Source organism: Lynx canadensis, chromosome D2 (assembly GCF_007474595.2).
Source record: "Lynx canadensis isolate LIC74 chromosome D2, mLynCan4.pri.v2, whole genome shotgun sequence".
NCBI classification, from domain to species: Eukaryota; Metazoa; Chordata; class Mammalia; order Carnivora; family Felidae; genus Lynx; species Lynx canadensis.
The window spans coordinates 79,589,557-79,616,865 of NC_044313.2; the positions used below are offsets into that span (position 1 = coordinate 79,589,557).

The 27,309-nt window shown below is 41.5% G+C and overlaps 1 long non-coding RNA gene and 1 other non-coding gene across 2 annotated transcripts; one reads left to right on the top strand and one right to left on the bottom strand.

Annotated features, from left to right (window-relative positions):
• Positions 1–562: 562 nt before the first annotated feature.
• LOC115527770 lies at positions 563–26,148 on the bottom strand. Its single transcript, XR_004344257.1, has 3 exons — positions 23,516–26,148; positions 18,240–18,341; positions 563–2,363 (listed from the first exon to the last, which is right to left on the bottom strand). It is a non-coding gene; the product is annotated as an uncharacterized LOC115527770 (long non-coding RNA).
• LOC115527808 lies at positions 20,491–20,596 on the top strand. The gene has a single exon (XR_003973045.1). It is a non-coding gene; the product is annotated as a U6 spliceosomal RNA (small nuclear RNA).
• Positions 26,149–27,309: the final 1,161 nt, after the last annotated feature.

Here is a 27,309-nt window from a genome sequence, read left to right on the forward strand (position 1 = left end):
AAGCCCTCATGAATACCCCACCTCCACTTGCACCCAGGCAGAGTTGGAAGCTGGCTCCCCCTTCAGCTCCTTCGCAGCTGGCACTGACCTCTTCCATGACTATCACTTTGTCTTGCTATTCTGTGCTGGCGTACGTGTCTCTCCCACAGGAAGTGAGGCGGCTAATGGGGAGAGTGGTGGGTGTGTCCTATCTACTCTCTTCCTATCAGTAATGGGGCATCAACCAGATAGACAGCTTTAGCTTTCTCCATTTCAAACTCCACTAGCAGCCAAAAATAAAACTCTACATGGAAAATATCAGAGAGGTCAATAAAAAGCTCCCTCCTCCTGTTGGGTAAATGGCACCATGACCATCCAATGGGGATTTCTGCATCTCCTCTCATGATGTACATTAAAATCGCCAAATCCTAGGGGCGCCTGGCTGGGCTCAGTCAGTTAAGCACCGTCTGACTTGGGCTTGGGCCATGATGTCACAGTTCGTGAGTTCGAGCCACAGTTCGGGCTCTGTGCTGACAGCTCGGAGCCTGGATGGAGCCTGCTTTGGATCCTGTGTCTCCCTCGCTCTCTGCCCCTCCCCTGCTCGCTCTCTCTCTCTCTCTCAAAAATGAACATTAAAAAAATCTCCAAATCCTATCCATTCAACGTTCTTGACGTCACTAGGTTCCCCTCCTCACTGCGTGCTCCTCCCTGGGGAGTCCTGCCCTTCTCCCCACTCTCTCCTCCTTCTAATCGACCTCCCTGTCTTCAGTCTCCCCCTTACACCACATTTTCACGCTGGTGCAGACCCCCGAGGGAACTCTCAATGACACTGTCCCCATCCTAGCGTCCTAGCCGCGGCCAGCTCCTCGTCCTAAGTGTTAGGAGGTCCCCAACTCTTTCCAGATTCATCCCCTGCACACCTGCCATCCACTGATGCTCTATCCCCAAAGAGCTGTTTGTGATTCCTCAACTCCAACATAAGCTTTGAGCCCTCCAAGACTTTTCCCCTCTCTTTCAAAGCACCCTTCCTCCCCTACCCCCACCCTGCCTTTTCCTACCATAGAACTATTCATTATGAAGCAGCTCAAGTAATAGCTTCTTCTGAAGGCATCTCAGCACACAGAGGTCCGTGCAACCTGCTCTCGTAGGACTTAGCACAGACAGACTACATCACAGTACAGTCCTGGCTTACCCATCTCTCTCCTAGTGCTGTACTCTGTATTACAAGGAGCTTCTTCCTCCCTTTCCTCCAGTTCTGGATGGGTTTGGCCTGTGAAGACACCAGTGAAAGATTAGAAAGCTAGGAACCCAAAGGAGTCAGGATATCTCTCCCCTCCTCTCAGCTTTCTGTGATGCTCCTGGACACCCCACAACAACACCCCCCCACTAGTTCCCCCCGGCCCTCTGCAGCCCTGGGGCCGAAGCAGTTGCCTGCTCTTACGATAACCACTGGGTGGCCTTACCACCCACTTTGGCATCTCGGTTTCCCCCTCATCAGGTAACCAATCCCCTGTAGTAAATGCCCTCCGGTTTAAAACGTAGAGTGATTCTGTACGGCTAAGGGGATCCTGTCTCAGATACACCATCTCTCAATCAAGATCGTCAAAGACAGGAGGCATGGAGGCAACCAGTGCCTAATAAGTGTTCATTTAAAGAATGAGTAGAGCCCTATTAAGCTCTATCTCAAGTTAGGCAACATAGGGAAAAAGGAGGAAGCGTATCTCTGGAGATGTGAGTGGCTCCCATGGGTAGGTGATCACATGAAACATTTCAATCAGGCCGAGAAAGAAGTGTTTTATGTAGGGGCCTCTACAGAAACAGGCAGAAAATTCTCCCAAACTGACCCTGACCCCTGGCCTTCTTCGCTAAGATCAACCAGTATTCCATTAAAAAGTTTCAGCCACAAAACGGGGCATTCTTTCCTTGTGATTCACATTACCCAGAAGCCTCTGGTTTCCCGGAATTTGTGTTAAGTAGTAGCTTTCAAAGATGATAATATTTGCCAACAATCCCTGGGGCACCACTTTACGTTTTCCTAAAACAAAAAGGGGATTATTTTGTCCGCCTTTCTCATTTCCACAGGCTTTTGCACATGGTAGCTCTTCCCCCTCTGGCATTAAATAGCAATTTCTCCCATTAAATTACGAGAATGATGCTTCGCCTTTTAAACATCAGTTGTCAATTAAGGTTGACAAACAAGCTTCCTGACCTTCTCGTGAACATCTTACCCAGCATGTGGTTACTAATTTCTCACTCCTTTTGTGAAACACTGGTCACAGACAAGCAGGCAGAAATAAATAGGGGAGCGTTTTCACCAGCTTCCTAACATCACTGTCTCAGTTCTCTGCGCCTGCATGGTCATCCAAACGATGATCCTTGAAGATCTGTAGGCAAAAAAAATGATTAGATCATTGCGGATCTAATCAAATCGAACAACGCTCTGTTGACAACTTGTTATTTTTCTCCTCCTGCCTTTCTCCATCCTTCTTCATAACGCAGGGGGTGTTTAATCACTCCCCCGCCTGCCCGTGGATTAGTACGTCCAGATTCTGGCTTTCCGGTAAGGTCCAGTTCAAACACCAACATCTCCTCCCTGAGACGCCCAGCATGCTGTCCTCAGGGGAACTCCTCCTCCGCTATCTTAGGCTGCATTCGTGGACATGACGTTCGTGAGCTTCATGAGGGCAGACATGAGGTCTCTATGCCCCTGTGGCTCGTACGTAGTAAGTGCTCCACACATAGATACCGAATTAATTCTTCAAGATCCACACCCCTTTCTGTATATATGTTTATCCATATGTGTTCACCTACTTCCTTTTTTTAATATTTTAATGTTTATTTTATTTATTTATTTATTTTTGAGAGAGAGAGAGAGAGAGATTGAGAGACAGAGTGCGAGTGCGAGCAGGGTGGGGGCAGAGAGAGAGAATGGAAGCAGGCTCCAGGCTCTGAACTGCCAGTACAGAGCCCAGCTCGGGGCTCAAACTCGTGAGCTGCGAGATCATGACCTGAGCCGAAGTCGGCCGCTTAACCAACCGAGCCACCCAGGCACCCCTCACAAACTTTCTTTGGATAATTCAATATAGCAATCATCCAAAGCAAGCATCGTTATCCCCATTTTATAGAGGTGCAAACTGAGGGTCAGAGACAGTTCAGTAATCAGGTTACAGGCTGGTTGAGTTGCAGACCTTGCACTGAAATTCAAATGTGCCTGATTACTCGGGGCTTTTTTTTTTTTACTACAGCACAGTGTCTCTTAAGGCTTCAAGAGGCTTGGAGTTTTCTCCACTTTCCAAAATCAACAGCACAGCACTATAATCCTTCTAGGGTTAGCATTAATTTTAATATCCATATTCCTTTGGGATTGTTTCTCTTCCTGCTCTTTACCTCGTGGTATGTGATGCTTGGGAAAGCCTTCTGCCTGTGAAGACAGCCTGTGATCTAGTTTTCTCCTCCCTTGGTTTCCTTTTCCATAGAGAACGTATTCTTGGACTTCTCTCAATTCTTATGGTTTAATAAAGCTTTCCCCAAACACACTGAAGGTTTTGTTGTCTGCATGCACGTCTCGTCCTTCCTACTGGTCACCCCTCCCTTATGATGGGCTGTGTCTTTACTAATAACATTTCACTTGAGTGTGAATTGACCGGCTTCCCCTTCACTTTTTTAATTATACAAGCAATACGAGTCCATTGTAGAAATGACAGAAAATTCATATAAATGAAAGGAAAGTAGTAATAATTAGAAATCCCACCACTAGGGGCGCCTGGGTGGCTCAGTCGGTTGAGCATCGGACTTCAGCTCAGGTCATGATCTCACAGTTCATGGGTTCGAGCCCCGTGTCGGGCTCTGTGCTGTCGGCTCAGAGCCTGGAGCCTGCTTCCGATTCTGTGTCTCCCTCTCTCTCTGCCCCTCCCCTGCTCACACTCTGTCTCTCTCTCAAAAACAAATAAACATTAAAAAAAACAAAACAAAAGAAATCCCACCACTCAGAGAAAACACTCTTACTACTGCAGTCTCCATTTTGCATTATTTTTACCCACATAAATACATTTGTGGGGTACCTGGCGGCTCAGTCCATACACTCTTGATTTCAGCTCAGGTCATTATCTCATGGTTTGTGGGATCGAGCCCCATGTAGAGCTCTGTGCTGTCAGCACACAGCCTGCTTGGGAATCTGTCTCTCTCTCTCTGCCCCTACCCCACTCACATTCTCTCTCAAAATAAGTAAATAAATTTAAAAATAAATATATTTGTATATACCTACACATATTTTTAAGATAAAATTATATTATGTGCATAAGTTATTTTTAATTTAAAACTTGTTATTTAGTGTTCCATGGACCTTAAAAAGAAGAACAAAATGTTTTATGTATTTAAAGAAATCTTATTGATTTATATTAAATTTATCTATAATCATAGATATAATCATAGATCTCTTTGGTCAGGTAAAAATTCAAAGGAATGATGCTAGTGTTTCCTTCCTCTGTTGTTTTGATTCTTTTCTTTACACATTATAAATAGATTTCGTATTATGCATTTTGTTGTTCAGTACACATTACAGTAATTTTATTGAAGTCTGTATGTCAGCAATAAAACTGCAACCCTCCGTCTTAGTTGTTTTTATAAGAACCTAAAAATTTTTTTATGTTAAAATTGGCCTAGGTGGATTGAGTACCTACTGGGTACAAGACACAGAGGACACAGAAGGTCACCAACATACGTCCAGGTTGCTAGTCTTGTCGTTAATTCGTGCACGGGAGTATTTGGCTCCATTTCCTCTCCCCCTCTCAGGACCGTCCGCCATCTGTCCACACCGCACTCTTTCTTGTCTATCTATCACATGTCCGGCGCGCTCCTTCCGGTTCCCTTTCCCTCTGTGTTCTCAGAGCCTCCTTTACCTGCCTTTCACTGAACTGACTTTATTCTTGGCAGCGTTGACTCTGTTCCTCATGGCTTCCGATGCCGTCGGAATTTCTGTCCTGGTCTTACTGTCCCCCTGCATTTGAGTCTACATTTCCCTTTCGTCCGCATTTTGCTGTCTCTCTGTAACATCTTTCTTCTCTTCTTCAGAGACTTCACAATTTCTTTAAGGGCCCCGAGAGAGAGCAAATGCTCCCTAAAATGTCATCGTCTTTCCTGAAATACACTCATCCTCTGTATCTGAATCGATGGCAATCCTGTTTGCAGCAGAATGTTTTGATAGGTCCTGTTTTTGTTTTGTTTTATTGCTGCTTGCTTATTTTTAAAATCATTCCTTGAATTGAAAAATATATTGAGGATCTCCACAGGGCAGGCACCGGAAGGATAATGTTGAAAGGGAAAAAAAAGAAAAATCCTAGAACTAGCTTCTAGTCTCATTCTCTGGTGTGAAAGACAGACTTTAAGCAAGTAAGAAAACAGATATGAATTAGGGCCAGGTATTAAAGAAAAAGAAGGGAGTCCTATAAGAGACCATACCCGGGGAAACTGCCTTAGATTGGGTGACCCTCCAAACCTCTTGGGAAGTGATATTTGAGATGAGATTTCATGGATGAAAATGAGCAATCCATATGAAGAGAGAGTGTAGGCGTGAACCAGGTAAAAAGAACAGCACGTGCAAATGCCCTGAGGCCAGAAACCCTCTTGCTTTTCTCTGCCCTGATGACTCTGCAGGAGTTGCAGTGAAAGAGGCGGGCAAAACCAGGCCACACCCAGGCTGGTACAAGCTTGGGTGTTCTTGGAGATGCTACGAGAATTCACTAGGATCTCCAAGGAAAGGAGTGCGTGATCTGACTGACGCTTTAAATCAGTTGTGGCTGCTGCTGGGAAGCATGGGGTGGAAAGCCAAGTAGTCGAAGCAGGAAGTCTGTTAGGCTGCAAAGTCAGTGATCCAAATAAGAAATTATAGTAGTTTAGAGTATGGCAAAAGGATTCAAGATATATTTTGGAATTGGAATTTTGGATTAAGTGAACTGGGGTTAAATGTGGGTGCAGAGAGGTTTGTTAAACAAAAGGAAGAGGGGGTGCCAGGGTGGTTCACTCGGTTGAGCGTCCAACTCTTGATTTTGGCTCAGGTCATGATCCCAGGGTCATGGGATTAAGCCTCAAGTCGGGCTATGCACTAAGCATGGAGCCTCCTTAAGATTCTCTGACTCTCTCTCTCCCCCTCCCCCTCTGCCCCTCTCCCCCACTCACACACATGCTTTCTCTCTAAAATAAAAACAAACAAACAAGAGGAAGAAATTGCCAGGCTTCAGGCTCAAGCAACCGGGTGGATGGCACCACTGTAATTGAGATGTGAAAGTCCTGCAGAAAAACAGCTTTAGCACTGAGAATCAGGAGTTCAGTTTGAGACATGGTAAGTTTGTGATGCATTCGAAAAATAGACAAGATCAGGTCTTTACAGGGAAATCTTGGATGAAATTAAAAGTTGGGGAGTCCTCAGGACACAGAAGGTATTTAACATCACATGGATGGATTAGAGAATCGTGGGTGGAGAGATAGAGAGAGATGAGTAGGTAGCCACACACGACAGCCTGAGGGACTCCCAAATTCAGACGTGTTGTAGGACAGAAAGAGGGAAGAGAAGAACCCACACACTAGAGTCACAGGGGCAAGGAAAGAAGGTGTTTGAAGAAGACAGAGTGGTTGACCTCTGTGTAAAATGGCAACGTAAAGATCCTTCTGCACACCTTTCCTCTTAGAAATCTGCACTGAACAAGAAAAATGAGAACAGAAACACAGATTCACAGATTCCAACCATAATGAATCCTGGAAATGTCTGTAGACCACAAAAATATGAAGAACAGAAAAGATAGGGCGGGACGGTTAGCACCTGTCAGAGCAGTGAAATGTGACACTTCAGTGTGTGCCACGAGAGGCACTGATGAGAACGAGGTCAAACCCTGAAAAGACGCCAGAAGCAGAGGCGTCTGGCGTTGTGCAGGCGCACGGGGAGCTTTGGGATTTGGGATGTCTTGCTTGTCCATATGGATGGACACCTGATATGTGGAAAGACATCTCCACTACAGGACAACCCATGAAGATCAATGGAATGTCTCGGGGAAAATCAATGAAATGGATAGGTTACAGGTGAATTTGACTCTGTGGAACATTATATTGAAAGGAAGGAGAAATATTAGCAAAGGTACAAGGTACAAGGAAATGGGCAAGTGAAATAAATCAGGCAATTACTAACTACAGGAAAAACAAAAGTCGTGTAAGAAGCAATCAGTATGCTGCTTGGCAAAGCAGAGGGCAGTGTTTATTTAGTCCAGTGATATGAATACTTCATAGTGATTTAACTAAAACCTGTGGTATAACCAGGAGGACTGGAAAAGCATCAGAATTGGTGTTTGGAGGACATGTGTGCTAAACAGCATCTACCAAAATAGGAGGTCAATATAAGCTCTAAAATGAAAAAATAAAGAGATTGTGTACTGACATACTTACAAACATGGAGGTAAATACCAGATCCAATATTTGCCCCCAAATAATGTACATGGACTCTCCTTGAGTCTCCTCACTGTTCCTGGGCGCCCCTTAAACCTCCCCTTAAACATCAGCTGGAGGGCCGATGATATACGTTCTCATAACCATTTTAAAAGAAGTCTATAGAAGGCCGGAAAGAACTGAGGCCAAAGTCTGCCCCGGTCACACTGGGGTGGGGTCATTTGTCTTTGTTGGTTGACTTCCATATTTCATTCCCTGTCATAGGAAGGCCATTTTCCACATCAGTTTACTGTTTGGCTTGGTAGCTACTCTTGGTACATCCACTCATTTGGAACAGTGTCCCATCCTCTTTTTTTTTTTTTTTTTTAAATTTTTTTTTCAACGTTTATTTATTTTTGGGACAGAGAGAGACAGAGCATGAACGGGGGAGGGGCAGAGAGAGAGGGAGACACAGAATCGGAAACAGGCTCCAGGCTCTGAGCCATCAGCCCAGAGCCCGACGCGGGGCTCGAACTCACGGACCGCGAGATCGCGACCTGGCTGAAGTCGGACGCTTAACCGACTGCGCCACCCAGGCGCCCCCCATCCTCTTGACGAGAAAGTAGCATTCATGGCCCTCCTGCTTGGGAAAGTCCTTATCTGTCTCTATGTGAAACCCGACGTCACTGAGACAATGGATCAGAGAAAATCCCCAACCTGCTTTTCATTGCTGTAAGCCGTGTGTCATGTTCTTAATTTAGCCTTGTCTCCCACCCTACATCAGCCTCGATCAGTGACTTAAGGGGATGCTGATAGAACCTGAAGAATTTCCTTCCTCCTCTGTGACTTCCATCTGGTCCCACTGCACTGGACCTAATAGATATACCTTGAATTTCATGCAGTGTGGTTGGCATCATTCCCTGGTTTCCACACAAATTAGCCGGGGGCATTTTGTTTTTGTTCCTTTGATGTCTTTTGGTCATTTCCAATTCTGAGAAAAGCTTCAGAAACCTACACATAAGTTACCGTCTTTGCCAAAAGTCTGTGGCAACAGGCACAGCTTCCTGATTCCCCGAAATGTGCTTCATTCATATCTGAATATTCTTGTAAAACGTGTTAAAAATAGACCTTTTCAAATTCACAACCTAAAAAGGACCTATGTCTTAATGTGTACGAGACCACACCACCTCATCCCGTACCGATTCAATTACACATTGTTAGCAAGGATGTTTAAAATTCTAATGCAAATGAGAAGTGGTGTATTATTCAACCGCAAAAAGGAGTGGAGTATAACATGGATGAAACTGGAAAACAGTACGCTACGTGAAAGAAGTCAGACACAAAAGACCACATATTATATGAGTTCGTTTCTATAAAATGTCCACTGCACATATCTACAGAGTCAGCAGATGTGTTAGGGGAAACGGGGTGACTCCTAATGGATACAGGTAATGGAAATGCTTTGGAATTAGGAAGTGGTGATGTTCGCACAACTTTAATAAATACATTAAAAACCACTTAAAGCGTATATTTTGAAAGTGTGTGGGGCACCTGGGTGCCTCAGTCGGTTAAGCGACTGCCTCTTGATTTCGGCTCAGGTCATGGTGTCACAGTCATGAGTTCGAGCCCCACATCAGGCTCTGCACTGGGCTTGGAGCCTGTTTGGGATTCTGTCTCTCCTTCTTCTGCTCCTCCCTCGCTTGCACACGTGTGCGTGCGCGCTCTCTCAAAAAAAAAAAAAAAGTGAATAAATAAATAAAAATTAAAAATTGAAAAAATAAAAACAAAAAAGAAAGGGTAAATTTTATGGTATGTGAATTACATCCCAATAATTAAAAAAAAAATTCTCATGCGATCTCAATGGGGCTTGAAACTTTCTGAAGAATTTCAAGCCATGGCACGCACAATTGAATACAAAAAAGAATCCATAGAACTACGGACAAAGTGCCATGCCCTAAAGCTTACCTAATCTGGGGTTTTGTGTACCAATAATGGAATCAAAAATATTATTAAATGGTACCCCCCAAAATTCTGAAATGGGTACTGTGTACTACTATTTGTATAGAAAAGGGGAAAAGTGGGTACATAAACCTTTTATATATGCATAAAATATCTTTAGACAATACAGAAGAATTGGTAACAGTGTTACCTCCAAGGAAAACTGGCAAAAGAGCGAGTAACAAGGTGGCGAGATTTTTCACCATATCTTTATGCTGTATATACCATATACACTATGTGCTTTTCACCTCTGATTTTCAGCCATGTGAACGGAATAACCACTCAAAATAAATCAAAATTAAATTATTTTTGCCTGCTTACAGTTTAGGTCATATTTCCAGATTCAATTGCCACTATAAGTGTGGATTTCTCTATTTCTCCTTTCAATGCCACTGGCTTTTGTTTCATATATTTGAAGCTCTGTTATTACATTTATACACATTTAAAGCAATTATGGCTTCTTGCTGAATTGGCCTCTCTTACATTAAGAAATGCTCCTCTTTCCCTCTTTATCCTTCATAATAGTCCTTGTGTTTAAGTTTACATTGTGTTGTTTGCTTTGTATTTAAAAATCAGTTATCCAATTTGACAATCGTATTCTCTTTTACATTATTTAACACATGATAACAGTTATAGAAACTATTTTAAAATTATTTTCTTTCTTCCATTTTTTAATGTTTATTTATTTATTTTGAAAGAGAGAGAGAGAGAGAAAGAGAGGGAGACAGAGCATGAGCGAGGGAGAGGCAAAGACAGAGAGAGATAAGAGAATCCCAAGCAGGCTCTATGCTGTCAGTGCAGAGCCCGACTCAGGCTCAAACCCACGAACCATGAGATAATGACCTGTGCCAAAATCAAGACTTGGATGCTTAACCAACCAAGCCACCCAGGCACCCCTTAGGATTATTTTCTATTAACTTTATTAACTATTATTGCTGGGCCTGGTTCTCTTGGTTGATTTTTTTTTTTAATAGCCTTTAAAAATTTTTTTTTTAATTTTATTTTTCTGAGAGAGACAGACAGACAGAGCATGAGTGGGAGAGGGGCAGAGATAGAGGGAGACAGAACCCAAAGCAGGCTGTAGGCTCTGAGCTGTCAGCACAGAGCCCTTGCAGAGCTCGAGCCCACGAACCATGACATCATAACCTGAGCCGAAGTCAGACGCTTAACCTACTGAGCCACCCAGGTGCCCCATAGTCTTTTTTTTTTTTTAAAGTAGTTCTAGGTTCACAGCAAAATTTAATGGAATGTGCTCCTACACCCCCTGTCTCCTCCACTCCTCCTAGGCCAGGGTGGAAATTTTGTTACACCCAATGAACCTACACTGATATGTCATTGTCATCCAAAGTCCACAGTTTAAATTAGAGATCACTCAGTGTGTTCACATTCTATGGGTTTTGACAAATGTGTAATGACATACAACTGTCGTTATAACATCATACAAAATAGTTTCACTGCCCTAAAATTTTCTTTGCTTCACCCATCCATTCCTCCTTCCCCCTTAACTCCTGGAAACCACTGATCCTGTAACTGCCTCCATATTGTTCCTTTCCCAGAATGTCATATAATTGGAATATATAGCCTTTTCAGATTGGCTTCTTTCACTTAGTAATATATGTTTAAGGTTCTTCCAGGTCTTTTCAGGGTTGTATATTTCATTTCTTTTTAGCGTTGAATAATATTCTATCGTCTGATGGACCACAGTTTATTTACCCATTCACCTACTGAAGGACATCTTGGTTGCCTCCAAGTTTGGGCAATTATAAATAAAACTGCTATACACATTTGCGTGCAGGTTTCTGTGCGGATATAAGTCGTCAACAACTTTGGGTAAATCCCAAGGAGCCCGATCGCTAGATCATACGGTAAGACTATATTTAGCTTTGTAAAACACCACCCAACTGTCTTCCAAAGTGGCGGCACCATTTTGCATTCCCACCAGCAGTGCATGAGAGCTCCCACTGGTCTCCATCCTCACCAGCATTTCGTGCTCGCAGTGTTTTGGATTTTCCCCTCTGTAATAAGCGTGTGGGGGTATCTCACTGTGGTTTTAATTTGCAGTTCCTTGGAGACACAGAATGTGGAACAGCTTGTCCCCTGCCATCTGAGTATCTTGTTTGGTGAGGTGCCTACTTGGATCTCTTGCCACTTGTTTATTTATTTTTGTTCTTGTTCTCTAATTTTTTTGTATGTTTCTGTATATTTTGAATAATAGTTCTTGATCCAATGTGACTTTTGCAAATATTTTCTCTCAGTGTGTGGCTCGATTTCCCATTCTCTTGACAGTGTTTTTCGCAGAGCAGAGGCTTTAGTTTGAATGACGTCCAGCTTATCAAACGTTTTTTTTTCATGGATTGCGCTTTTGGTGTTGTATCTAAAAAGTTATCACCGCACCCAAGATCATCTAGATTTCTTCTTATGTTATTGTCCAAGAGTTTTACACTTTTACATTTTACATGTAGGTCTCTGAACTACTTTTAGTTAATTTTTGTGATGGGTGTGAGGTATGTATTTAGATTCAGTTTTTGCACGTGGATGTCCAGTGTTTCAGCACCAGTTGTTGGAAAGACTATCTTGTGGTGCCTGGGTGGCTCAGTCGGTTAAGCATCCAACTCTTGGTTTTGGCTTAGGTCATGATCTCACGGTTCTTGAGTTTGAGCCCCACATCAGACTCTGTGCTGACAGTGTGGAGACTGCTTGGGATTCTGTCTGTCTGTCTGTCTGTCTCTCTCTCTCTCTCTCTCTGCCCCTCCCCTGTTTGCTGTCTATCTCTCTCTCAAATAAATAAAAATAAACCTAGAAAAAAAAAGGATTTTTTCCATCATATTGCCTTTCTATCCTTGTCAAAGATCAGTTGATTATATTCACAGGGGTCTATTTCTGGGTTCTCTAATCCTGTTTTACTGATATATTTGTTTATTCTTCCGCCAAGAGTATACTGTCTTCATTGCTGCAAATTTATAGTGAGTCTTGAAGTGGGATAGTGTCAGTCCTCTGATTTTGTTCTTTTCCTTCAATTTTGTGTTGGTTATTCTGGGTGTTTTGCTTCTCCACATATATTTTAGAATCATTTTGTCCATATCCACAAATTGAGATATTGATTAGGATTGTATTGACTAGGTAGACATGTTAACAAGATTGTTATCTTGTTATCTCCTTATCTTTAAAAATGGAAAATTTCCCCAATAATGTAGTTCTTCTTTGATTTCCTTAGTCAAGTTTATAATGTTCCTTATACTGATCTTGTTACTATGTTTTTAAGATTTATATGTAAGTATTTCACTTTTGGGGTGGGTGTTGTTAATGTAAATTGTATTGTGTATTTACTTTAATTCCACCGGCTCATTGCTGGCATACAGGAAAGCGATTGGCTTTTTATATTAAACTTGTATCCTGCAAACTTGCTATAATCAGGTATTAGTTCCAGGAGGTTTTTGTTGATTCTTTTGGATTTTCTACATAGACAATCACGTCATCTGCAAACAAAGACAGTTCTATTTCTTCCTTCCCAAACTCTATACCATTTATTTGTTTGTTTGTTTGTTTGTTTTTACCTTATTGCATTAGCTAGGACTTCCAGTGTGATGTTGAAAACGAGGAGTGAGCGGGCTCATTCTTACCTTATCCCTGATCTTAGCAGGAGAGCTCCTAGTTTCTCACCAGTAGGGATGATGTCAGCTTTGGTTTTTTGTAAATGTTCTTTATCAAGTTGAAAATGTTCCCCTCTACTCCTCGTTTGCTGAGGCTTTTTATCATGAGTGGGTCATTGGTTGATTTTTCTCCTGGTTCTGGGTCACATCTCCCTGAGTTTTGTACACTGAATGTAATCAGACACCTGGACGTATACAGCAGAAGGGCTACTTGGCAAATAGCCAGTTGTCTAGGGTGACTGGAAAGCAGGATGTGGGAAGATGAAAACGGAAAGATAAGAGCAGTCAGAACACGGACGTTTTTGGAGGCTACGCTAAGGATTGAAGAGTTTGCCTGGAAGAAATACCCAAGCTTGTTTGTGTGCCAATGGGAACAATCCATCAAGTACAGTGGAAAAACTGCTGAACAAAGGGATGAGATGATTGGAAAAAAAAGTTTGTGACCACTAGAAGAGATAGCATTCGGGCCAATATGAAGAACTTGCTCTTTGAAATGAACTAAGTTTTCCCTTTCGTTGTGACCAAGAAAAGAATCCGAGAGCATGGGTACTGATTCTAGGAGGTTATTCGATTCTGTGGTAGGAATATGAGCACTAGCATGAAATTACTTAAATGCTGTCCATAAAATAGAAGTTTAGGTCATCAATCAAGGTTATGGAGGTCTAAAGAGTGAGAAGGTATGAAGTAGTCACCTTGGAGAATGAGAAAGTAAATTTGCCAGGAAAAAATAGGACTGCGACTGGTGGGAATGTTTCGGTGGTGGCAGTCAATGCAGAGTGAAACCAGAAAGCGCAGTTGTGTTCTACCTTTGATGTTCAGCTGCCGACACATAGACAGATAGATTGGAATTTGCCAGGCAAATGACTGAGAAAGAAAGTGTCAAAGAAATCAAGAATGTGCTACAAAAGAATGATTATAATGAAGAACCATGAAATGGGTATGAACATATGTAAGGAGATAAGGGGAGAAATTAATAATAAAAAAAGTGGGAGGGTCAATAGTGGTGGTACAAGACAAAGTGAGTGCAAATATCGGAGTCATACAGGGTAGGAGGCTCAAAACCAGAGATTCGGGTGACTGACAATTAGAACTAACAGGATGATAATGGGAGCTGCTGGTTGAGGCAGAGGGGAGAAAACAACGGATAGAAGTGATTGGGTCCGGGAACTGTTGCATAGAAAACCTACCAGAAATCACGGCAGGATTAAGGGATGGGGGAAACAGTAAGCAAGATACTGTAGTCCTCAGGGAAGAAGAGTAGATGACCAGGAAATTGCACCATGAAGGGGTTCGGATTGGAAAATCTAACGGTATAAACTTCAGAGGAGATGGACATGTGTGTGTGCGTGTGTGTGCGTGTGTGTGTGTGTGTGCATGCGTGCACACGTTCTTGTTTTTTGGTTTTCCGGACAAGAGAGGTAACAAGATCCATCCCTATCCCATCATCCCACCCCTACAAAATCTTACAAAAGGAAAGGAAAGGTAAAATCAGCTTCCAGCTTACATACACACACAATAGAATAATACTCAGCAATGGAAAAGAATGAAATCTTGCCGTTTGCAACAACGTGGATGGAACTAGAGTGTATTATACTAAGTGAAATAAGTCAGAGAAAGACAAATATTATATGCTTTCACTCATATGTGGGATTTAAGAAACAAAACAGATGAGGGGCGCCCGAGCAGCTCAGTCGGATAGGCATCTGACTCTTGATTTCAGCTCAGGTCATGATCTTGCACTTTGTGGGTTTGAGCCCCGTGTCAGGCTTCTCTGCTCCAAGCGGGGGAGCCTGCTTGAGATTCTCTCTCTCGGCCCCTCCCCCCATCTCAAGATAAATAAACATTGGAAAAAAGAAATGCAACAGATGAACATAGGGGAAGGGAAGGAATAAACAAGATAAAAACAGAGAGGGAGGCAAACCATAAGAGACTCTGAAATACAGAGAACAAACGGACGGTTGCTGGAGGGGAGGTGGGGGGGGATGGGCTAAATGGGTGATGGTCATTGAGGACGGCACTTGTTGGGATGAGCACTGGGTGTTGTATGTAAATAATGAATCACTGGGTTCTACTCCCGAAACCAATACTACACTGTATGTTAACTAACTTAAATTTAAAGAAGTGAGGTTTTTTTAATAAAATACCTTAGGGTTTAGAGAAGACTACAGGGGAAGCTGTGCCTTTGGGGTACAGCCAGCTATAAGCTGTGGAGTACTAATACCAGTGAATATCATGAAATAGAAGAAATCACCAAGGAAGTCTGTTGGTATAGAAGAAAGGAAGAGGGAGAGGTTTTGAATCCTGGAGAACAGTGACATCAAAATCTTACCCCTAAGTTTTAAATATTATGTATGAAAATAACACGTGCATAATTTTAAATCTCAAACAATACTCAAAAGCTTATCATGAAAAAACCAGCTTCCTACCTTTGCCCCTCTCCATGACTACAGTCTCCAGAGACAATGTCTCAATTAGACCCTCACCTTTTCTTGTTAATCTGTCTCTACATATTGAACTCCACATCATAGTTCTACCTCTTTATTCATCGATATCAGGTGTTAGGTATTAGCTGGTGACTTCCTAATGATGGCGGAGAAAGACTTAGCTCTTGCACAACTCACCTCTCTACCCCACCACACCACCCAACCAACATCTCAGCGATTTTTGGTGAAATCATTAATCGGTGTTTACACTTTAATAATGTATAGTAATGCTTCTGAGGAAACTGACAGTCATTTGTAAGCATAGATCCTATCTTACTCAACATTTCATTTTTCCTGGAGTTGATAATTACCCCATGTTTTCATTTGCTTGACACTCTAACATGCCTCTGACACTCTGACATATTTTTTTTACAAAATTCTCCAGCATCTCTGTCACCTACCTACTGATAACTTTTTGCATGCACTCAAACACACTGGTTCCATTTTTTCCCTCCTGGAGACCTGAGTCCTCCCTGAGGACTCCACGTTTCTGGTTCAATCTGGACTGGTTTTTCTCTAGGCCTGCTATGTAGCTTTTATTTTTAGGACTTCCCTTTGCTGCCCTCCCTCCCCTTTCCCAGATCCTGTGTCTTCCTGTTTCTTGGTTTACTTCTGCATTTTCATAGAACATATTCTCCCATACCTTGCCAGGAAAGTTGCATAGGAGATAAAGATTCTGAACCCCTAAATATCTGAAAATGTGTATATTCCACTACTAGATTAATAACTTGATGAGGTCTAAAATATTTCTAAATAGACATATTATTCTACATGTGATTCTTGAATGCATTTGTAACTAAATTAATATGGTAAATGTTGTAAATAGGAAAATGAGTGAATGAGATGTGAGGAAGTTGAGACAAAGGGTAAATTTTTTTTTAACTTGATTTTAAAAAGACAGAGGAGAGGGGGATGGACAAAAAGGATGAAGGCAAGTGGGAGATACAGGCTTTCAGTTATGGAATGAATAAAAGGCACAGCACAGGGACTCTAGCTAATGGTACTGTAATAGCGTTGTGTGGTGACAGATGGTAACCACACTTGTGGTGAACATAGCATGATGTATAGAGATATCGAATCACCGGGTGCCTGGGTGACCCCATTGGTTAAGCCTCAGACTCTTGATTTTGGCTCAGGTCATGATCTCATGGTTTGTGGGATCGAGCCCCACCTCAGGGATGCCTGCTTGGGATTCTCTCCCTCTCTCTCTGCTCCTCCCCTGCTCACATGCTCCCCCTCTCTCTCTTTCTGTCTCTCAAAATAAATAAATAAATAAATAAATAAATAAATAAATAAATAAATAAAACAAGCTTTTTAAAAAAGAGATGTCAAATCACTATGTTATACACCTGAAGCTAATGTAACATTGTGTATCAACTATACTTCAATAAAAAATTAAAAATTGATAAAAAAAAAAATAGAGGAGAGTGATACCTAAACAGAATGCAAGATAGGGAAGGTTTTTTTCTTCCTTTGCAAAAAAAAAAAAAAAAAAAAAAAAAAAAAAAAAAAAGATTTAAGAATATTTAAAAGAATATTTAATAAACTCTTTAAGAAATGACCAAAGGAGATCGAAATGTCAAAAATAAGATGAAAAAGAGGTAATTCAATAAAACATGGTCTAGGTCCTGGGGAAGAGAGGACTAAGAACATGGTAGAAAAGTCTGCCTTCAGCAAGAGGAAGAGTATTTTTCGTTTTGCATCTCAGGGAGGCAGACTGAAGGAGGGAGAGGGCTGGGTGATGATAGAAGGACAGAAGTTGGGAGCCTTTGGTTCTCCAGTAAAAGATCAGGCCAAGGTAGGTCTGAGGGAGAGAAGGGGGGAAGGTGAGAGGGACAGAATGGGCAGATGGAGAAGGTTTGGGGAAGGGGAGAGAGCTGGGTGGAGGGGAGGGAAGGAGGATGTGATTGCGGGCAGTCCTGGGTTACAAAAATAATCACTACTCATCACCCAGGCCTCCGCTGCAGAATCCTAAGGGTCAGATGGCAGGCACATGAGATCAACAATTGACAGGCAGGGGCGGGTCTGCATGGGAGGTGCAGGACTGAAGAGAGAGCGCCTCTGCTCTCTTTGCGCCTAAGGGGTCCACTTCCCCACAAGTGGACCTCCCACCAGGAGATGGGGAGATGGGGAGATGGGGTTGTTAAGGGCCTCCCGGCAGGTCTGCTTCAGTGACGAGCCCTGTGGAGCCATTTCAGAATCATGCTGCACAGGTGGTTAGGGGACACAAGGAAGTGAGAACACGCTTACCAACTTCACAGGCAAGGTGTTTTACAAAGGGTTCGTCGTTGTGTGTAGTTTTCTCTCGCAAGACGTGACTCACACAAGAGCACTGCAGAGTAAGTTTCGTAGCTCGCCGCATGTCGAGGGAAATCTAGTGCATGCTCTGAAAAGTTGCACCTGCGGACCCTGCATTTTACAGACCAAGACCTTGGGGCACCGAATGGATAGGTAAGGAAGGCCACAGAGCTAGAAAATGCTGGCAATGAGCTGATGCAAAGCCTGAGTCTTAAACCATCATCCATTTTACCTGAAATACCCACACGCATTTTGTACGCTCTCATTCACTCAATTAGTACACACTGAACATTCTCTGCTTGAATCCGGGAATGGAGGAAAGTCCCCCGTGTCCTGTGTCAGGCATTCCTTTGGGCCGTTTCCCTCACCTACTACCACTGACAAATCCTGGGAGCAGAGCTGAAAGAACCTTAGCACTCACCCAAGTGCAGATGGAGAACCCAGTATAGCCCAGCTGCATAGCACACGCAGTCTTCTGTGAGGCTGTCTTCTCAAAACTGTGACCCGGGTTCTGCTTGCAAACCTCAAAAAGTAAAATTAAAAGTAAATTTATGTTCTTCTTCAAGTTACTGTTCTTTTGTTGGAAACTCTGTTAGCTAGAACAGCACTGTCTAAAAGAAATATAACGTGAGCCATCTATGTAATTTTAAGCTCTCTAGTAGCCAGGTATTTTTTAAAAATACCGATGAAATTAATTTAATAATACTTAACATAGCCCAATGCATCCAAAACTTATCTTTTGTAACATGAAATTAATATGAAAATTACTGATGGGATATTTTACATTCTATGTTTCATATGAAGTCTTCAAAATCTGGTGTGTAACTTACACTGAGAGCAAATCGCAATTTAGACTAGTCCTAGTTTGAGTGTTCAATAGCCATGTGAGGCTAGTGGCTTCAGTAATGGACCTCACAGAGATAGGAAGTTATCCACCGTGAGGCAAACTGGCATCTCCCAAATCCCATTTGTCAACTCTGGTTACGCTCCATGGCATAAGAAAGCACAACTCCATCCCTTTCAGAGGCCTTAACTTCTTTAATATGACAGATATCAAGCGTAGGTCTAGAATCGAAGTCACTTGCCCAAGGGCAGCCACTGAGTTGGTGGAAAACCAGGATGAACACATTTTCAAGTGTCCCGACTCCTAATGCTATGATCTTCTCATAATGCCATGCTACTTCCTCATATGTGCCCCTCAGAGCTGCCATTTTCCCAACACCACATTTTGCATATGGTAGGTATTCTATAAATTTTCTTTTATGAGAAATTATATTATGTATAATTTCTTTACGTTTGATTTTCTGATCAAAAGCAACATGTGCCATTTTGTACAAGCAGTACCCACACAAATTACTCTTCAACTGTCTTTATGTAGTTATTCAAATAGCTCAGTGTATATACCATGTGACACATTGTGTCACATGATCAGAAAGAAAAAAACGGTATTTGAAATGACCTCCTAGCCTTCACCACATCTGGCAATCACAGAATTATTTTGTAATGTTAAGCTACCTGCTACGGAATATCCCGTAGTCTTTTTCTGGGAATCAGAGTTACCCAGAATACATCCCTCTGGAGAGGCAAGGCAGTCTTTTCTCATTCTTACATGTCTGAACTCTCTCCCATTCCCCCACTGCTAGTGATTCTGAGACCTCGTCTTCAAGTTCCTTCAGCACCCTGAAAATTAATTTGTTTGGACCTTTAGACAAATGTTTTCTAACTTGCTTCTCCCCAATCTAAGCTCTTACGCCAGTGACCCTCAAAGTGTGGCCTATGGCCCCAGTGGGATACCGAGACCCTTTTGGAAAAACAATTAACAGTATGTATTTTCGGTGATAAAATTCAAGCTTTCAAGTAAAAATAAATATTTTAAATAACTTGTTTCTGCTACTATGAACTTGATAGCTTCCCAGTATTTAAAGACTTTTCTGCTGAGCTCAAGATGATATTAGCATATGTGCTTTTCCCTTTTTTACATTTACAATGAAATGTGTCCACATTTGGAAGATCTATACAAATCAGTGAGCCAATATGTTCCAAATAATCCATGCATGATGCTACAAAATTATACATGGGTAAAAGACCATTCAAAGAACAAGATAAAAGCAACAGGTTGGAATTAAACAGAGCACAAAAAGTTCGATGAGGTTTCCCAATCCCACACTGCAACAACCTTTTTAAAAATTACAACTTGAGTTTGATGATTATCAGGTAAGAATACCTACAACAATCTGAAAAGGCTCTTAAAATACTTCTCCCTTTCTAACTACATGTCTGTGTACAGAAGCTCTATTTTCTTTATGTACTACAACCAAAACAACATATCACAACTGATTAAATGCAGAAGCATATGTGAAAATTGAGCTGTTTTCTATTAAGCCAAGTATTAATAGATACTTGGGGAAGAAATGTATTTTCTTTTTAAAGAAGCCATCCTCATCACCAAAGTTTTGTTTTGGAAAGCATAATTATCTTCATTAAAAAATGTTATTTATGTTAATACGTACTGAGTTTATTGTTATTTTTAATTAATAAATATCTCTCAGGTAATAATGTCTCGGATTTAATTTCGAATAGAGTAAAATATCAGTAAGTATAAATAACCCACATAAACAAAAGCTCTTTGAGGTCCTCAAGAAATTTCAGGAGTTTAAAAGAATCCTGAGACTGTGCTCGCTTTGGCAACACATATACTAAAATTGGAACGATACAGAAAGATTAGCATGGCCCCTGCACAAGGATGACACGCAAATTCGTGAAGCGTTCCATATTTTTAATAAACCCTCTTTGCGGCCAAAAAAGAAGAATCCTGAGACCAAAAAAACGTGAGAACCACTGCTTTGACTACTATTCTACCCTTTGCGGCTTGAAGGCTATGCCCTTTTAAAATAACCTGAGCGGCGTCTGGGTGGCTAAGTCGGTCAAGCATTCGACTCTTGGTTTCTGCTCAGGTCGTGATCTCGTGGTTCGTGGGATCAAGCCCTGCATCAGGCTCTGCGCTGACAGTGTGGAGCCTGCTTGGGATTCTCTCCCTCTCTCTTTGCCCCTCCCCTGCTCATGCTCGTTCTCTCTCACACACAAAATAAACTTAAAAAAAAAAGAAACATGAAATTTCTCCTTTAGTTGCTATAGGAAGTAACATATGTAACACGTGGTTAGTGGCTTAGGCTTGGCGATCAGGCTGACCTGAACTTCAGTCCTGGCTCTGCCACTTACTAGTTTTTCTAGGCTCAACGGTTACTGAACGTTTCTATACCTCGATTCCTCACGCATAAGATGGATATAACTGTGCTTCCTATCTTATAAGAATTAAATGGCAACACTTGTTAAACTCTTAAATCCAGAATTATCACCAGCATTACAAGAATTTACGCTACCTCTTAAGAGCAATATGGTGCTACTGTAACAATGGGAGGTATTCTAAAGCCTTGAAATTCTCTTCCTTCAGCAGGAAGTCATTTTTCCAAACATAATATGCCAGTTCAATCTTACTCCAAATTCACCTTAATGATTTCTCATAACAGATTCCTAAGTACTAACAGCATTTTTTTTTGTTCTAAAATTGAAAAGCATGTATTGTGCCTACAAGATAGGTCAATTTTCATACAGCATCACTGTAATAACATCTATATTTAGGGAGAGGTCCTATTACAAAAGCTGAATCAAAGAGTTAACATGAGCAGGCGAGCCAATCAATTTCCCAGGCGCTGACTCTGATGATGAGCTTGGCAATTACCTAGTGATGACACTCCTATGTTTCAAAACTGCTTTGACTGCAGGTACACAACTTAATGGAGCCGATTAGGAAACTTTTCTTTGTCAATGCATGCATCACCTTGGACATTGTAAGTCGCAGAACATATGTGACATGTTTTTACATAGTAAGCCTGTGTAAGACGCTGTAGAAGAACATTTGCATAATCATTACAGTTGGGCCTATGATAATGCTAATTCCTTACTCAACGTAATTGACAAACAGCATGAATTTCTTCATATGTATCTCAGGAAGCCACAAGAATGTAGTTGGATTAATATCTTATTGGGGCTCCCTGTAGCTAATTACAGTCAGATACATTTTGCTTTTCAAAGCCTCATCCACCTTTAAGACTTTAAAGGCATCATTAAAGTTGGACACTTACTAATTTACTTTCAAGTTTCCTGACTCTTTCATTTCCATTTTTCTATTGCCCATCTAGTCGTTTTTAAGTTCAGATATTGTATCTTTTGCTACAGAATTTCCATGTGATTCTTTTTTACACTTTCTCTGCTGAGAACTTCTATGTTTCTGTTCAAGTGTGTTTATCTTCCATCTCATGGGCCATAATTATAACAGTTGCTTTTATGTCTGATAATTCTAACATCTGGTTTATCTCGAGGCTGGCATCTCTTGATTGACTTTTTCCTTGGAAATTGGTCACATTATCCTGGTCTTCCTACTTAAGCAATTTTGGATACTGGGCTGTGTCAACTCTGGGTCTTACTAAAATTGTCTGAGAAATATTTTGTTTGTTTAAGCAGGCAATCAACCCAATTAGACTCAGACTGCAAATCCCGTGTCACTTTCTACGAACAGTAGTTTTGATCTCGTTTTCATTTCTTGTCGACTTTGCCAGAGTTCCTTGGGTCTGTCTTGTGCACACCAGCTCAGGAGTGAGCCCAGGACATGTGGAAAGTCATACACACAGCGAGAGAGGGTCCGCCTTTCCAGCTCTCCCCTCTTTAGGATTTTCCCATTCCCCCCACTCCATGCTCTTTGGCCAACAGGAGAGGCTTCTCCCGGCTCTTTGGACAGTAAACCTCCACTGCTGTGCATCTCCGTAAGTGGGGCTGACCCCTGGCGCAAACCTGTAAGAGAAAAGAGAAAGGAAAAGAAAACGGGAAGGGAAGCATCCTCACAGAGGCTGCTTTTCCAAGTTCTGAGTCTCCTTCACAGTCCGTCTGAGTTCTTGGGTATTTGCTTTTGTGTGTGTGGTCCAGAAATGTTTAGTTGCTGTTCACAGCAGAAATGGGCTTGAGAGGAATCAGAAGCTTCCCCACCTACTTCTCCAAGTTTTGTCTTCCACGCCTCTCCATGTCCCTCTCCCTGTTCTAGCTTTTCTCTTCTTACAGCTTCCTCAACGGCCACGTTTGTTCCCACAACAAGCCACTCTGCTTGCTTTGCCCTCTGCGTAAACTCTGTTTCCCAGTCTGAAATCTAAATGACCTGCTCTGACTCCACACCACCATAATTCTAACTAGATACCAGGCATGCAGCATATACAGATGCACCTGATAGATGGCTAGATGGCCTGCTTAACGGGAACCAATTGCTTTAAACAACAGTGTATTTGAAGTTCAGTTGAAAATAAGGTACAAGGGGCGCCTGGGTGGCGCAGTCGGTTAAGCGTCCGACTTCAGCCAGGTCACGATCTCGCAGTCCGGGAGTTCGAGCCCCGCGTCAGGCTCTGGGCTGATGGCTCAGAGCCTGGAGCCTGTTTCCAATGCTGTGTCTCCCTCTCTCTCTGCCCCTCCCCTGTTCATGCTCTGTCTCTCTCTGTCCCAAAAATAAATAAAAACGTTGGGAAAAAAAATTTAAAAAAAAAAAAAAGAAAAGAAGGTACAAGTTCATTCAACAGATTTAAGACCAAAACAGCAAACTCTGCTCTCATTCTGAGTCTTGATACAAACACATGTGCCAACACCTTACCATCTTACCTCCCAAGAACTTTGCAAGATTGAGTTGTTTCTCTTTCATGGCGCGAACAGCAGTTAAGTATTTCTCTTCTTTGTTCATCTTGCAGGACTTAAAACCTTGTACTCAAATTTGCTTTTCTTCTGTCAGTAATAAAGGATACAGGCATGACTCCATTACGATCGGTTGTTCACGCTTTTGTTTTTGGTTTGCTTTGTGAATTTGATTTTAGTTAAGAGGTGGTATCATAGTATGGTAAAAATTTGAACCTGGGTTCAAAGTCAGTTCCCTACTTACTAGCTGTGAGGCCTGGGCAGCTTGAACACTCTTTCAGTTTCTGTGGACAAGTTGGGATGAAACCACACACCTTGAAGGGTGGGTAAGGCATAGGAAACGTCTGCTACAGTGTTGGGCACAAGAGACTGGCACCAAGTATTTTCCTACAAGTCCTCCAGTACTAAGAGTTAGCATGAGCTCCCCCCCCCCCCCAGGGCTCTTTTCTTCCCTTTTCCTCCCTTTCTTACCTCAGCTTCCTTTCTCTCTGCTCTGTTATTTTGGTCTCTAGGTAGGTGACTTATCACAGAACTCCTATGAATTTTAGACATGCATCTCCAGGTTTTCTGAGAGAGCTGTGTTGAACTTTCTTGAAGAAGATTCAAGTTGCTTGAGATTTTCAAGTACCTCCTCGCAGGGATTTTACCTCAGTTGATCATGTTTATAGTGGTATTTTTGTTTTAACATTATTGGATTTTTTTGTTGTTGTTAATGGAAACAATGGCCTCAGTCTTCTCCAAGGACAACTCAACACATGAAACGGTGTCTGCTGAGTCTGGCAAACGGGAAATTTAATTTATGCCTACTCTTTTACCAAAGACTAAGAGTTATTTCCCCTTTCAAACATTCATTTGATGTACAGTACTAATAATTCTGAGAAGCCCATGCATTATTCATATGAATTGTGATGGCTATACGCAGTAAATAAGGATTAGCTAATTAATGACTTAAAGAACACTTACAGTTCCCTTGTTGAAGATAACCATGTAAAATGTTGAGCTGCCCTGCCAATGATATCTTCATGAAGATATTGAATAAAATGAAATAGTTTGCTAATTTTCACATCCACCCGTAAAACTTATATACATTGGTCTTCCTTACAGATAAGGATTGGAAAATTAGGAGATCTGTAATTTCAAAAACATGATTATAATTGAAAAGAGAAGCATAAACATGACTCTCATCTGTTATTTTTCCTAACTTACAGGTCACGATGTATCCCAGTATCAGTTGCTTGGACTACTTGAGCTCAGTTTTAATACATAAAAAGCATCGTCATATTTAGGGTATTTTTATAGACTATATTTTTGATAAGCTTCATAATCTCTACAGGTCACATTTAATGGAGTATTATTAAATAGAAAAGGGTAACTAAATCTTGCCCCAAGTCTCCGGTATTTCAAGTGGAGTAAAAATATGGCTAATTCGTTGCAAATTAAGTTTGAGGCTTATTTATCATTACTGTTGGAATATTCTTCCAAATTCCAGTGAGGTAGGTTTAAGAGACATGCCCAGTAAATAATGTTTAATCTTTAGGCCAAGACCAAAGGATGTACACAAATATTTCTTCTAAACTTACATGACCATTTTTCTCATGTTGGGGAAACCTATTCAGCTACCTAAAGTTTTTTCTAAAGCAAAATAAAATGTAAAAAAAAAACAACTCATCAGAGTCAGAATAGAAACGAAATGCAAAATTTCCAAAGGAAAGTGTCTTTAAAATCACTTAGAATTGTATTTTAAATTAAGAAAAGAGGAAAAGCTAATAGTTTACATTTTCTTTCAAAATTTCATGCCCCAGGTGCCTGCCCGGACGGAAGAAACCGATCAACAGCAAATACCGTAAGATGATGCTCCCATAAATAAAAAGTTGCAAGTCTCTACCTTATCAAATTAACTCAATTATACTATTTGCCCGTCATCACAAATTTAAATTTTGTGGAGCTTGAAATGAGGTAGGGGAAGAAAGGGTTTCCTCCTTTGTGAAAAAAGTTTCTTTTACTATTTAGATATTGGTGTTTTTCAAAAAACTTTTGCTCGTGAGTTAAGAATTAAAGCATATAGCACTAGGCCATAAATTTCACCCCTTTTGTTTCTGAAGTAACTCAAAATTTATAGCTTGTTTCCCATTGATAAATCATAAATGGCATTTCCTTTCAGCTTTACAGAAATGTTTAAGGCCATAACTTCTACTGAAAAGCGGTTATCAAGTATTTTTGAGACATATACAGATTTCACAAGACAAAATTTAAAATGAACTAAACTCTGAGAATGAAGAGGAACCTATATTGTTTATATGGATTTTGCCAAACCAGTTTAGAAAACAGAATGATTTAGATTATTTTGGGTGTCATTCTCAAAAGTTACCCCTAGATAGATATACCAATAATGATCTTATAAAAACCCAGGAACTAATATAGAGTTGTAGGTGAGAATAAAATTTTATAAAGGATAATGGGGTGCATCTTGCTGTTCGATAGGATGGGAAAAAATTCTAATGCCACGGTTTCAGGGCTCTGTTGACTCCTCACCTTCCCAGTGAGGGCTTTTCCAGACTGTCCTATCACCACTGCAATCTCATCACTTCTGCAAACCCGAACCCACCCCCCGCTCCACAATCCCCCAGCCAGCCACCCGCATTGCCTTATAACTGGCCGAGTGCTCGCTGTTTATCACCTAGTATCCCTCGCTGGGATGTAAACCTCATGGGAATGGGGATCTGCCGTTTGCCCATTGGTCTCAGGTATCTAAAACAGTGCCTGGCAGGTGATCCATAACGACTGACCTGCAATTTAGTTTCTTTATTGCACCATGTTGTTGGTTTTAAGACATTGCCCTTTGTCTGGCGTAATTTTAAATCCCCCTTCCCCGCTTCCTTCTCTGACCCTTCCAAAGCATGTCAGAATATAATTAATTACGCTATGGCAACAAGTCGTCCCAGGATCTTGGTCTAACTTAATATCGGTTTCTTGCTCATGCTAATGTCTAACGTGTTTGATTTGAAGAAGTTCTGCTCCGTAAAGTCACTCAAGACCCAGGCTGACAGAGCTGCACCATCTGAAATGTGTCCAGTCCCTGGTCACTGCCAGAGGGGAAGAAAGGAACCCAAGGAGTGTGCGAGGAACTTAATTTGTAATGCCTTTCCTCAGAAGTGTCACCTCACTTTCACCGTCTGTTCATTGGAACTGACTAGTTACCATGGCCCCAGCCAAGCTCAAGGGGGTCGAAGTCGAGGGGAGCATATGAGAGGCTTGGTGGTCATTACTGTATCACATGTAACTCCTATTTCACAGCACGGATCACATTTTATTTTAATAAAACATTATTTCCTCTCCTGGCGTGGAAACTCCTGAGGGCAAAAGAGGGTATGTCTGTTTTGATCACTAATATTTTCTTTTTTTTTTATATAAATTTTTTTTTTCAACGTTTATTTATTTTTGGGACAGAGAGAGACAGAGCATGAACGGGGGAGGGGCAGAGAGAGAGGGAGACACAGAATCAGAAACAGGCTCCAGGCTCTGAGCCATCAGCCCAGAGCCTGACGCGGGGCTCGAACTCACGGACGGCGAGATCGTGACCTGGCTGAAGTCGGACGCTCAACCGACTGTGCCACCCAGGCGCCCCTTGATCACTAATATTTTCCAAACATCTTATAAAAGGAAGGGACTTGATAAATACTTGTTGAATAAAAAATTTAAAACCAAATATTCAAAATAATTCACTTTTTTAATTTTTTAAAGAAAAAAATACTCTCCATAGGAAA